The sequence below is a fragment of the Rhinolophus sinicus genome, linkage group LG14, assembly GCF_036562045.2.
Source record: "Rhinolophus sinicus isolate RSC01 linkage group LG14, ASM3656204v1, whole genome shotgun sequence".
In the NCBI taxonomy this organism is placed as follows: domain Eukaryota; kingdom Metazoa; phylum Chordata; class Mammalia; order Chiroptera; family Rhinolophidae; genus Rhinolophus; species Rhinolophus sinicus.
The window spans coordinates 22,334,119-22,347,385 of NC_133763.1; the positions used below are offsets into that span (position 1 = coordinate 22,334,119).

The window sequence follows — 13,267 nt, forward strand, 5'->3', positions numbered from 1 at the left end:
TACATGTCATTAACACAATTTTAAAAGATCAAGTCAAATCATGCCAAGAGTTTCATCATTGAAAAGTAGCTCAAATTCTACCAGTATGAAACATGATGCTGGGCTCAGGTATAATTCCTGTCCTCAAGGAATATATGAAAAATGGCAAAACACAAACACAAGAAATAAGAGAACGCAATGGTTTAAGTTTTCATTTGATGGCATTGGCAGATTTCTCCATTTGCGGCAACTCTGATGTGCAGACCCACTTGCTTTACAGGTCCTTTATTCCCACATATTTGCACTGCTGTCTCACATACCTGTGCTCTCTGAAGAGAGGCTTTTGGGATCAACACCGGTTCACAAAGACAGATCACAACAAATTACAAAGGTCAGCTCAGGGCTCAAGTTTGGTAGAAACACCACTAGTCTCCACGGTGATTTTCCAACTTTTTATTTTTTTTTAAAGCACAACACAAAAGGATACTTACATTCATGACCTGTGATATATACTGCACTTGCTCCAGGAAATATAAAGATAAACATAACCTCTGTTTTCAGGTAGCTTTAATCATTCTTCAAGAAGTACCCGAAAAGAGAACAATGGTACTTAGATGCTTCTCCTGTCTCTAATATTGCTATAGAATGATCTAGAACAATGCTTTTCAATCAAAATGGAATATGTGCCACATATGCATTTTTATATTTTTAATAGCTTCATTAAAAAGGCAAAAGAAAAAAGTGAAATTAATTCTAACAATTCATTTTATATAACACTACTCTAAAATATTATCATTCATCTTGTAATCAACATAAAAATATTAATGAGACATCTTACTTTTTTTTCGTACTAACTGTTTGGAATCTGTGGCATATTTTATATTTTACACTTACAGCACATCTCAGTCTGGACTGGCCACATTTCAAGTGGTTGTCACTAGTAGCTATTATATTACAGCATAGGTCTAGATTGCAAAATGTAAATTTTGGACTTCTTGTGATGATGCAGGTGATGAATTTGATCATATGTATTTTATGCATTATTCATCCCAGTGTTACCATTTTTATTTTTGACTACAGTTGTTTAAGTTTTTGCTTCCTCATGGTTTATTTTTGGGTTGCAATGTTATTAAGTGGTTCCTTCACAAGAGGTGACAAACTCTAATTGAAACAGGCCTTGTTAAGTAAAGGGTGTGACTTTCCTTAAAGATACTTGAAGACACTGTTTGCTTGGGGACATAAAAAGAAATAAGAAGCTTAATTGAGAATTAGGTATGAAAACAAAAACATACAGTTCATCTCAAACTTGTGACTTATGCAAATCCTGCAGAACACAAACTTAGGTCCTTACAGTGACTTTCTGTGCTTTTCATCAGATGAACTCTGCCTTCTGTTCCAGTTTCCTTGTTCTCCACTCCCCTAAACTCACCCCCATGATCTAGTCACACTGATTTATTTACAGTTTTTCTAACGTGATCATACACAAGCCCATAAGGTCTTGTCACAGGTAAAGAATGTGAATTTCAAGAATAAACTCAAAATGGATTAAAGACTTAAATGTAAGACACAAAACCCTGAAACTCCTAGAAGAAAATATAAGAAGTAAACTCACGGACATTATCCTCAGTAATATTTTTACTGATATATGCCCTCGGGCAAGGGAAACAAAAGGAAAGTAAACATATGGGATTACATCAAACTAAGAAGTTCTCACACAGCAAATGGAACCATCAACAAAACAAAAAGACATCCTATTGAATGGGGGAAAGTATTCGTCAATGATGCATCTGATAAAGGGTTAATATCCAAAATTTATTTTAAAAAAAAGAAAGATAAAAGAAAAAAACTCATACAACTCAACACCAAACAACAACCCAATTAATAAAACATGGGCAAAGGACATGAAGAGATATTTCTCTAAAGAGAACATACATATGAAAAGATGCTCAATATCACTGATCATCAGAGAAATGCAAATAAAAACCACAATGAGATACCACCTCACTTTTGTCAGAATGGGTATCGTCAATAAATCAACAAACAAGTGTTGGTGAGGACATGGAGAAAAGGGATCCCTCGTGCACTGATGGTGGGATTGCAGATTGTTGCAGCCACTATGGATATCAGATGGAGGTAGCTCCAAAAACTGGAAATGGAACTACCTTCTGACCCAGCAATTACACTCCTGGGTATTTATCCAAAGAAATCCAAGACACTATTTCAAAAAAAAAATATATGCACCCCTATGTTTATTGCAGCACTATTCACAATAGCCAAGAAATAGAAACAACCAAGATGCTCATCAACAGACGATTGGATAAAGAAATTGTTGTACATATATACAATGGAGTATTACTCTGTCATAAAAAAAGAATGAAATCTCACCATTTGCAACAACATGGATGGACCTAGAGGATATTATGCTAAGTGAAATAAGTCAGACTGAGAAAGAAAAATACCATATAACGTCACTTATATGTGGAATCTAAAGAATAGAATAAATGAGCAAACAAAACGGAAATAGACTCAGAGATACAGAGAAAAAAACCTTATGGGTGAGGGGATAGGGAAGAAGGTGAAGGAATTAGAAAGTACAAATTGGTAGTCACAAAATAGTCATGAGGATGTGAAATGCAGTATGGGGAATATAATCAGTAATGCTGTAAAGATTATGTGGGATGCCAGATGGGTACTGGACTCATTAGGGGCTCACTTCATAGATTGTGTAGACACCTGACCACCGCGCTGTACACCTGAAGCTGATGTAGAAATATACATATGTATGGTCACAGGATGTAAAGTACAGTATAGGGAATGTAGGCAGTAGTATAGTAACAGTTATATACGATGTCAGAGAAATAGTAGACTTGGGGGGACTATCACTTTGTGAAGGGTATAAATGTCTAATCATATTGTTTTGTACACCTGAAACTAATATAAAAAAAAATTAAAATTTTTTTTAAAACAAGAAGGTGAAATTCAGTGGGGTTAAATGACCTGCCCAATCTCACACATAGGGCAGCCAGTTAGCTCAGTTGGTTAGAACCCGGTGGTCTTAACAATAAATTAGTCGGTTCGATCCCCACAGGGGCCACTGTGAGCTGTGCCCTCTACAACTAGATTGAAACAACTACTTGACTTGGAGCTGATGGGTCCTGGAAAAATACACTTAAGTAAATAAAGTTTATAAAAAAGGTGAAATTCAGTGGGGTTAAATGACTTGCCCAAAATCACACATATGCTGAGTGGTAAAGCTGGGAAATGGACCCTTTGATACCTGCATGGGGCATGTCCCTCTCCATAGGAGGCAAGTAGACTTAGGCTCTGCCACCACTTTGGGAAAGGCATCTTCGGTGATCAAATGATATTGCTCAAGTAGCCACATCAAGCTTGGTGACTGTTCACTTTTAGCTTGCTGCTCTGCATGAGACAAAATATTTTATTGCAAACATGTAACTTTTATTTTGCAGTAGAATACTGCAATATATACATATTCACCAACTACAAAGAGGAAAGGAATTATGATTTTGTTTCCATTTTAAACTATACTAAGTATTTAACTGCTATATTTTCAAAGGCAGATCAGCTTGACAAGGTAATATAAGGGAATATTAAAATTGATGCCTTTGAAACTACTGTTGTGGTTTTGGGTTTTTCTCCTGTTGTTTCCAAAAACCTAGTATTTTATGTGGGTGAATAAAAACTTGTTTTCATTTAGGAAATTGCTGGTATTAAAGGAATGAGTCTGTAGATTAGCAGGTATTTTAAAGGGAAAGACTACCATTGCTGCCACCATGCTCACTTTGTACATGGGTCTACTGAACAGAGAAAGAGGTTGAGGTGCATATGAATATTTTCACATTCTAGGAACATTCCACCTGTGTACCTCTTCTTCAGACTACCTTGTCAACAACTGTGCAGTCTTCTTTTTCTGAAGTCCATGTCCAGCCTGCCAGTACATTAATCATTGCTCATGAATCAGTATAGATTTGTACTTGAAGCCATCTCTCATTTCACGCAAAGTTTTCTATCTGAAGTTGTAGCCACTGAAAACACTTCCCTTCATGAATGCCTTTGGGACCATCCCAGAGAGAAGGTGGGACAGAAGTGCAGCAGAGATATACTTTTAGCTGATGCAGATACATGAATAAATCAGGCCTACTTTTTCCTCTTTAGTTAATTGTTCATAGGGAATCCCCATGAGGTCACGACATAGGGATGAGAGGGAGATGGCAAATCGTTTGCCAAAAGTATTCTGGAAGTCTGTGTTACTTGCCAGTACTATTTACTTGTGCCATTTTATAATGAAATGTTTGGAATACGTCTATCTTTATGACGAGGTAGATAGTATAATATCCAGTTCATGACAATCAGTCCCCTTGATATATGTGGTTGAGCGTGCATTCACTACCAGGGACAGTAGCAATCTATGAGATGGTTTTCAAAAGGAGAATAACTCTCAGTGAGAAGGAGAGAGAGAGATCTTTTTCCAAAGCCCAGAGACTTGCACTATGATTCTCCTGGAACTTGCAACATACCCTCTAATGTCACTGAGTCTGTTGGCACATAAGATCAATGAGGCAGGGCAGCTGGACTTGCTGCTGAGCTTTTTTTACGTTTCCTTGTTGCTTGGTTGGTTGGCTTTACCCTAGGCCCTACTTAAGGTCTGACTTATTAGTTAGCATGTAAATAGGTCAAAATAGCATGCCCAAATATAGAATATGTTGCCTCTAAACTCCAAAGGGAACCACCAAACAATGTATTATTTAATATGATGATCAATGCAGGATGCAACAATGTATCTCTCCCTTTAGACGACATATCACAACATACCAAAGAGTCTTGGAGTCCTAGAATCTTCACTGGTGTAGCAGATCCATGAATTATTTACTCCCTGGCATACATAAAACTAAATAAGGCATGTAGGATATGTCCTACTTCCTTTATACTGGGTCCAGTTATTTTAATTTCATCAATTTAATGAACCTCTATGATGCAATCTTGGTTAGCAATCAAATCCAGTTTCCTCTAGACCAGTGTTGTCCACTAGAAACATAATGTTAACAGTAAATGCAAGCCACATTTGTCACTTTTAATTTTCTAGTACTCACTTTAAAGAGTACAAAGAAAAAGATAAAATTACTTAGCCCAAGGCATTAAAAATACTATCATTTTAACATGTAATCCACATATTAATAACATTTTACTTTTCTATGTTAAATCTTGAAAGCCTGGTATATATTTTATTCTCACAACACATGTCTATTTTTGCCAGCCACGTTACTAGTGGTCAATAGCCACATGTGACTAGTAGCTACCAAATTGGACAGCGCAACCTTAGGCTATGTTATAACAAAGAACAGAGGAGTTGATAATGGCCTTACTTTTATCTTTCTCATGCGAAGACAAACTGTTTCTGATTTGCTATGCTGATATCAGTGGGAAAACAGTGTTTGATAGTAAATAGCTGTCAGGGGCTATGCTTATTTCTGCAATAAAGATACAACATCTGTAACTACAGATATGATTGCATCATCATCTGATAAGTTTGGTAGCAATATTGAATCTTTCCTCATAATCCATCTGTCTTTGTATTGTCTAAAAGGCAAATTAAATGGAGATATCATAGGAATAACCACTCCTGTACTTCTCAATTTGTTGATGGTTACAAAACCTTTTGTAGTTTCCTTAGAATGTGGTATTTCCTTTGGTTTACTGCCTTGTAAATACCACCATGTATTCAGGGGCTGGGTGAGTAACCACAGGATGGGTCCACACTTCTACTAGACTCTCTCTGAGATGAACACAAGCCAACATTCCATCTATTGCTCAACTTCTATAATCTCCTATTTTGTCCAGTGTACTGCAGGGGAATTTCTAGTCTCTAGCCTTTAGCAACAATTTAAATCCAGCAATAATAATCCCTAGAAAATAGAAGTACTTCCTTTTTCCTAGGACAGTCACCCTGATAAATTGCCAAGGTCCTTCTAGAGAAGGTTTGGGAGAAGAATTACCATATAGTCCTATTTCAGTTGAGTCTCCCATCAAAAGGCTTCCTATCTGAGAACTGGCTTAGATGTGAGAATTAGATAAATTGTCATAAATCTCCACAACCAATCCATTATGATCTACAAGAGGGTGCCACTTTAGATGGGGTAATAAAGACACTGGGTTCCCTCTCCTACCTCCTTCCAATCTCTTCTCAGTTTTCTCTATTTGTTGAGGCCAACAAGAAACCAGAGGGCAAGACAACTCACTGCTGTAGACCATGCACGTCAACCTCCCAAAACAGACAGCAGGACAGAGAAGGTTGGAGAAGTGATATGGGGAGGCGGACGAAAGGTTCTAGCACAGACTAAACATACACAAACACATATATACACTGATATGTCTTTTTTTTAACACAAATTAATTTCATCTTGCTGTTTTTACTTAATGTACATGTCGGAGACCATTCTATATTACTACACAGAAAGCTATTCCATACTTTTACCATCTATGTTACTGATTTATCGTAACTTACTTTACTAGTCCCCTATATAAATAGAAATGTTCCAAGCAGTTGTCATTGCAAATAATGCCTCAATGAATATCTGTATAAATACATTTTACACATGTGAAAGTACATGTGTAAAATAAGTAGCTGGGGTATTTTCATTTATAATTTTGATAAAATTCACAGAAAGCACTTCACACTTAATTCTCTTACTGTTTAGAAGAGACCTTCTCAATGGGCATTTCACAGCATGTTATATGATGGCTTATAGATGTGTCACAGGAAACAGGATGAAAGGTGGGGGCTCATCTAGATGCTGCATTTGGTATGTAAGTATTATTTTCTTTGTGGCCCATGATATAAAAAAGTATTGTGTTAGGTATCTATTATCTAACATGAACAAAGATGAAACCATTATATTTATATATCAACTCCCTTTTCTCCCTTACATGACCCAAATTTCATTGATTATATGATTTTCCTTAGTATTCTCTTTAGGTGTTTTCTGATGGATTAGACAGGTTTGTTTTACCTATGATCCTTTCAGCTGTTTCCCAGTGTTGCAGTGACTTAAAAGCTACAGATTCCATTTTGCAGACATCTTTGTAGCTAGGGCTCCAGATGTGATTCAGATTTGCTGAACCTGATGCACTCTCATGAACTCTGGGAGGCAGAGGTGAGATGGAAGTTGGACATCTGCTGTTTCTGCTGGCAAGTTTGGTAGTGGCATATGGATTTTCTGCAGCAGTTCAGTGTCCATGACCAGCATCATCATGTCATGGAGAAGGACATGAGGTATCCATTTTGCTGGTGGGGACCACAGTGCAGTCCTGGGTCTGCCCTGGGTGCAGTAGCTCCATTCAGTGTGAGTTTTCCTCAGAATTGTTTCTTAATCGTGGGTGGCAGTGTGGTTCAGGAGCCAGCGGCTTCCTGATCATAGAAGAGGTCGCAGTTCTCTTCTAGGAAATATTTAACATGCTCTAAAATGGAATTCAAATCTCTGATCAGAGATTTGAATTCCATTTTAGGGCAGATTTGCTTCATCAAATTTGTAAATTCATAAATATGTTGGGCAAAATTTTTGTCATCCTCTTCCAATATTTTTCTAAGTTCTTCAGTTTGTTTTTCTTATTCTTTTTCTCTTTGCTTTTTTTTTTCTTTTTTTTTAATATGTTTTGGTTCGTTCTATTAAGAGTAGAAGAATTTTGAAGAGGAAAGTTCTTCCTGGACGAGAAGTAGTGGGACGTTCCCATGAGGAAAGGGCCACAGCTTTCAAGGTTTTTAATTTTCAGGCTATTAGGAATTCTCCCTGGTACACAATGAAGGTCCTTATGACACAAACTTCTGTGAGTCGATGAGGTTTCCAGGTCACAAAAACCAGGCATGGTGTACCTGTTTCCCGCATGGAGCCTTTCTCCTCTCCTCTGCCTCAACAACACACTGCTTCCTACAAAAATGGTGTGTCTGCATCATTTCTTCTCCAATCCTTTTTGCCAAAATGAGTTCCAGAAATCTCCCTCAGCCAGTTTGTGCACCAAGTTCCCATGACCTTGAACAACAAATATGTTTTTTTTTCCTCTTTTTCTTTTAGAATGTGACACCTGCTTTGGAAAACTAAATGGAGAACTGTATCAGCGAATTTTGTCTGAAATCTCCAGCCGCAGGCATTTCTCTCTCAACCTCTGCTGATCTCCCTTTCTATTTATGGTCATCCTTCCTCAAGTATTGTGGTTTGAGTTTACAGATATCTCCCATTTTAATTGAATATGGAGGTTTTCTTTTTATTTGTTGTTATTAGTAATGTATAAATTTAAAGAGAGGTAGCAACATTTGTATGTGTCTATTTTAGTACTGGGACTCTAGACTGGGGAATCCTGATTGTGCTGTGAGAGAATACAATGCAGGCAGTTAAAATTCAATGCAAAGAGAGTGGAAACCAGTGGGGCCAGGTTCTGGAGGAGGCAAAGGAAAGAGGTCTAAGGCAAGTCTAGGACAATGTCTTCCAACATATTTCCCACATAGAGCTTGTCAGAATTTGTGCAACGTATTGGAAACAAATGTACAAAGCTGCTCACACCTAGATAGCACCAACCTAACGACTTTGGCACCATGCTACCTTGAAATTGAGGAGATCAGTACCTCAGCACCCAGCGACCATTTTTAGTACAATGGTTTACACCAGTAAGGAGTCACTGAAAGAGCAGAAGTTTCGATTAGTTGAGAAATGTGATATAGGTTCCTCTTTTTGGGACAGAAGAAGAATAGCAGAAGTCATAAAATATGTGGATTTTAAGGCATAGAGGAGATGTGAGAATTTTAATAACAATTATAGGATTAGTTGAATCTGATTCACCAGGCCCCACAATCATTGTGAAAAACATAGTCATCATTTTTATGACATGGAGAATCAATCTTTCAATCTTGTGTTTATTCTGTCTCAATCATATCAATGCAATTTTAAATTCTGAGAAAAATTTACACAGCATTAGATTTTTATTTTTCCATTTTAACCTGTTATTTTTCCAAATGAAATTGGATTTTCAGTTGTAGTGTTTTTAGGCTAGTTTTTTCAGATAATTATTCTGTCCTTCTCCTTTGCACATGTGTAGATGAACACATGGCGGCATGTGTGGGTGACATAAAAGAGACCAGATGAAAGGGAGAAGCAGGAGGGTCAATGCTTTATTGTCAACCACTATAACATTCGGGGAGTGCAAGACTAGACAACGATAGATGTGGCATCTAGTCCACCTTCTGTTCATCCACCCTGATCTGCTGTCCAATATAATGCTGCCAGTCATAAAACATAGAAAAAGGAAATGTGCAATGAGGAAAAACCAGAATTTATTCCTCTCTGTGTAACTTCAGCTTTTCCAGGTGAGCCTCAAAGAGAGAGCTGATAAATAGAATAGTATAAATAACTTGGTTTTTACACCAAAAGCTATTTTTATCTTTTTAAATCAATAAAAAAATGATTTTTTAAAATCAGTCTTGATGACCCTTCACTTAGAAAAATCTAGTCTATGTGAATTGTATTCAGATTTTTTTTTTCATACAACATAATTTAAATGGAAGTCTATCATTAGTCTCAGATTTTGGGATAATATTAATCTCCAGTTATTAGACACCAGTGGACATAGTCATTGTTTTGAGTGAATTCTCATCATATTTTCCTTCATACCATTATTATTAAAACAGCATTCTACGCATCATGCTTACCTTCTTGGTTTTTACATTTTTTTCAGTATGCAGAAATTGGTTTCTGTAGTAAGATTATTGATAACATAAAATTTTCAAATCTGAAAAGTCTTAAGGTGATTAACCTAACATAGGTGAAATACTTTTAAAGTAAATATTGGCATTCTCATTTATAGTAATCCTAAAAACTAGGCCAAAGATAATAATGAGTAAAACTACAGTAGTATTAAATTCACAGTAAGAAGTATGAACTCTGCAATTTCTGAAATTAACCATTAAACAAGACTGAATTACTTTTTGTAATTACTCATTGTAATTATTCATTGTTTCAATTGAATATTATTTTGAGGATTAGGATGGATGTGTTGTAATTTTCAAAACAGGTAGCTATTTAGAAACTCCAAAAATTATAGTTTACCCCATTTCATATTTTTCATAAAAATTCTTATAATTAAATAATAGTAAAAAATTACTACTAAATTATAGATACTAAACTGATGTTTAACCAACATTGTCTGCATTGTTATGCTAATTCCTGTCAGTAATACTTTATATCCTATTTTAACCAATTTTAAGTAAGCCCATATATATTCCTTATACATATTATGAGAAAAGGGCTTCTTCTTCTTTTTTTTTTTAATTAGTTTCAGGTGTAAGATAATGTAATAATTAATGACTGACAATTTTTTACAATCTATAGCAGAAATAGGAAATCGTCATTTGGTCAAACAATGCAAGGTCTGCTGTATCCCTACACTTAGAGGAACTAGCATTTACATACCAGGGGCCATGCTAAGGGCTTTATATAACCATGACATTTTATAGTCACCATGACACTATGAAACAGGTATTATTATCTCCATTTTTTTACAGCTGAAAAAAAACGAGACAGAAAAGTTCAAGAACTTGTACAAGGTTAAAGGACAAGGATTCAAACCCAGTTTTGTTCCACTACAAAATTATGCATTTCATCAATCTTTATTTTAATAATTGACATGGCAGCCATGAAAATGTGCCAATCACATATCTTGTATTTGCCTGCTGATCCTGCTGGTGCCCTGCTGAAATCCTACCCTGCGTTCATTAGGATCTTTTCCAAGGAGAAATTTGGGGACTCATGGGCTCTCTATCAGCCTGACTGAAAATTTCTGGGAACTGTCTAAGATGCTTACCCAATCCCCTTTCTTCACTCTCTCCTCACATAGGTATCTTCCCTGTAGCACAGTCTGAAAGCAATCCCACTTTTTCCCTGCTCTTTCTTTCAACACACTTCTTGTATGAACAATCCTGTTTTTGTGTATGCTTTCTGGCAGACACAGACTAATAGATATGTATTGGGAGTTATCCAAAAAAATAATAAATAAGATGGGGATCTGAGATAAGCTCAGTCACAGCCTCAACATGTGTGTATACAATCAAAGTCAGTCAGGTGTCTAGCATGGGATACATGGAAACTCATGTTTTCCTTGGCGTTGTAACATCCATAATTTATTTCTGGTAAGGATATTCAGGTCCAAGTGTATGGATGTGTGGGGAGTACCTTGTTGGGTCAATAATGAGAACTTATGTTGTCTTGAAAACAGATGATGACCAAAAAATCATGTTAAATAAGATTATGCTGAGACCCAATCTAGATGACAATCCTGGGACAGGATGTTGGGGATTCTTATGTCCCTTCCAGAATAATGATATTTTGAGCTTGAGATAATCAATCCCTTGAAGGAATCTCATGTGACCCTAACATGTATAAGCACTTCTAAGTGAACAGTATATGCTTATGGTCCATGTTTGGTTTAGTGATCCATATTTCCTAATAGTAAGGTATATTTGGGGTCATTCCTTAGCTTTTTTTCTCTCATTATGTCTTTCACAGAAAGGTTCTGCTAAGTGTTGCACCATTGCATTAATGATCTGAAGCAAGTGGATTTCTTTGATCACAGATACATGCCAAATAAAACATTAGATTAGTAATAAGTCTTGCCCAAAGGCAATAGGTTTTACTCATTTAGAACACATAAATATGAATAAGAGTTTATTTTTCTGTGAGTGTTAATCCTAAAGATATGTTTACTTTGAAATACAGATTTTTATGTTATATCTAAAATTGATCAGATTGTAAATTGAGGAAATTTTTCATTAACTGGCACCCTGGAAAACTTCACCTCAGTTTCTAAGCATATTAAGTCAAATTACAAAAAAAAAGAAAAAAATGCAAACAGCAGAAGCCAAGGGGAACACACCTAGGTAGGATTGGAGTTTTGAGAATACTTGATAAAAAAACTGGAATTGGATAAGCAAGAATTTATTGATGTGAAGGCATTTCTTGGGACATGATACTATACCCTGGCAATGACCAAGAGAATGGGAAAACTCACAGCTAGAGTGGCCCTTAGAAGCCTGGAAGAGGTGATAGCCAAAGCCAAGCCAAGCAAAAATGCCTGAGGTGTCTTGTCAGATGGTAGTGGAAGGAATGAAAAACATCAGAAAGGTGTGCAGGTTGGAATGAATATTTTATGTGCATCCAGAAGACCCACCAGAGATTATGTTCTATGGGAAGGTCCAGAGGATACATTATTCATTAAAGCAGTGAGGAATGTGCTGGTGAGAGGGGCACCAACATCACTAAGGATCTCAGTGGTGGTTCCTCTGCACCAGGGCTGATGGTAAGAGAGGCAGTTCCAGACTGGGCTCATTCTATCATTATATTGCCAAAGTTATAAAGGCCTGGTCGTAGCACTTGACCACCAGAAGCCAGGAGGTCACAATTACCACGACTGGCACAGTAGAAGGAGCATCCAGTGGGGCTTGGTCCAACAGTAATTATAGATCTGGTCTATAGAGAATGACATCCTTAGAGATAACACAGGACAGTCAACAAGGATAGTACTTGGTATTTAAAGTCAAAAAAAGCAAGAAAGCTGAGGGTAGTTTCCCCCAGCAAAAAGCCACAATCCATTACTCATTTCTAAGAACTGAACAGATTTTCAGATTTTGAATCTATTGACTAAAGAAGTGTCCAGGTCCCTAGGAGGAAGGACCCTACAACACTACAAAAGTAAATACTTTAATGGTTCTGACCCAAAGAAACTCAAGGCCATTTACTTCAGTGATACATACTGAGGAAAAGTGAATATCATATTCTGAGTACTACTTGACAAAGGGCCTTAATTGATGTTATAACTAGAGACCCGATATGTCATCATGGTTTCTTGTTAAATTGGGGTTTAGGAAGGAAGTTAATAAAGTCCTGACTGAAGTCTTCAATAAAGTCCGGCCCACAGAGTCCCAGTGGTCTTTCCTCTGGTTCCCAAATGTATGATTAAAATCGATATAATTAGCTGTTGGAGTAATCCTCATATTGGTTCCTTGGCCTATGAAGTAAGAGCTATTATATTGGGGAAGTCAAGTAGAATCCTCGGAAACTGTCCCTCCAAACCCCTAGCCAAGACAGCAAACTAAAGATAATATTATGCCCTGGGGAGAATGACAGTGATTAGAGCCTTCCTTTAGGACTTCAAGGATGCAGGAGTGCTGGTATAGTCCGTTGAATGCTACCCCTCTCCCCCCAAAATAGGTGTGCACATCCAAATCCTT

At 36.8% G+C, this 13,267-nt stretch overlaps 1 non-coding gene across 1 annotated transcript; it reads left to right on the forward strand.

The window, feature by feature from the left end:
- The first annotated feature begins 11,219 nt into the window (after positions 1–11,219).
- On the forward strand, positions 11,220–11,300 carry LOC141568721 (small nucleolar RNA SNORD115). Its single transcript, XR_012491941.1, has one exon. It is a non-coding gene; the product is annotated as a small nucleolar RNA SNORD115 (small nucleolar RNA).
- The last annotated feature ends 1,967 nt before the right edge of the window (positions 11,301–13,267 follow it).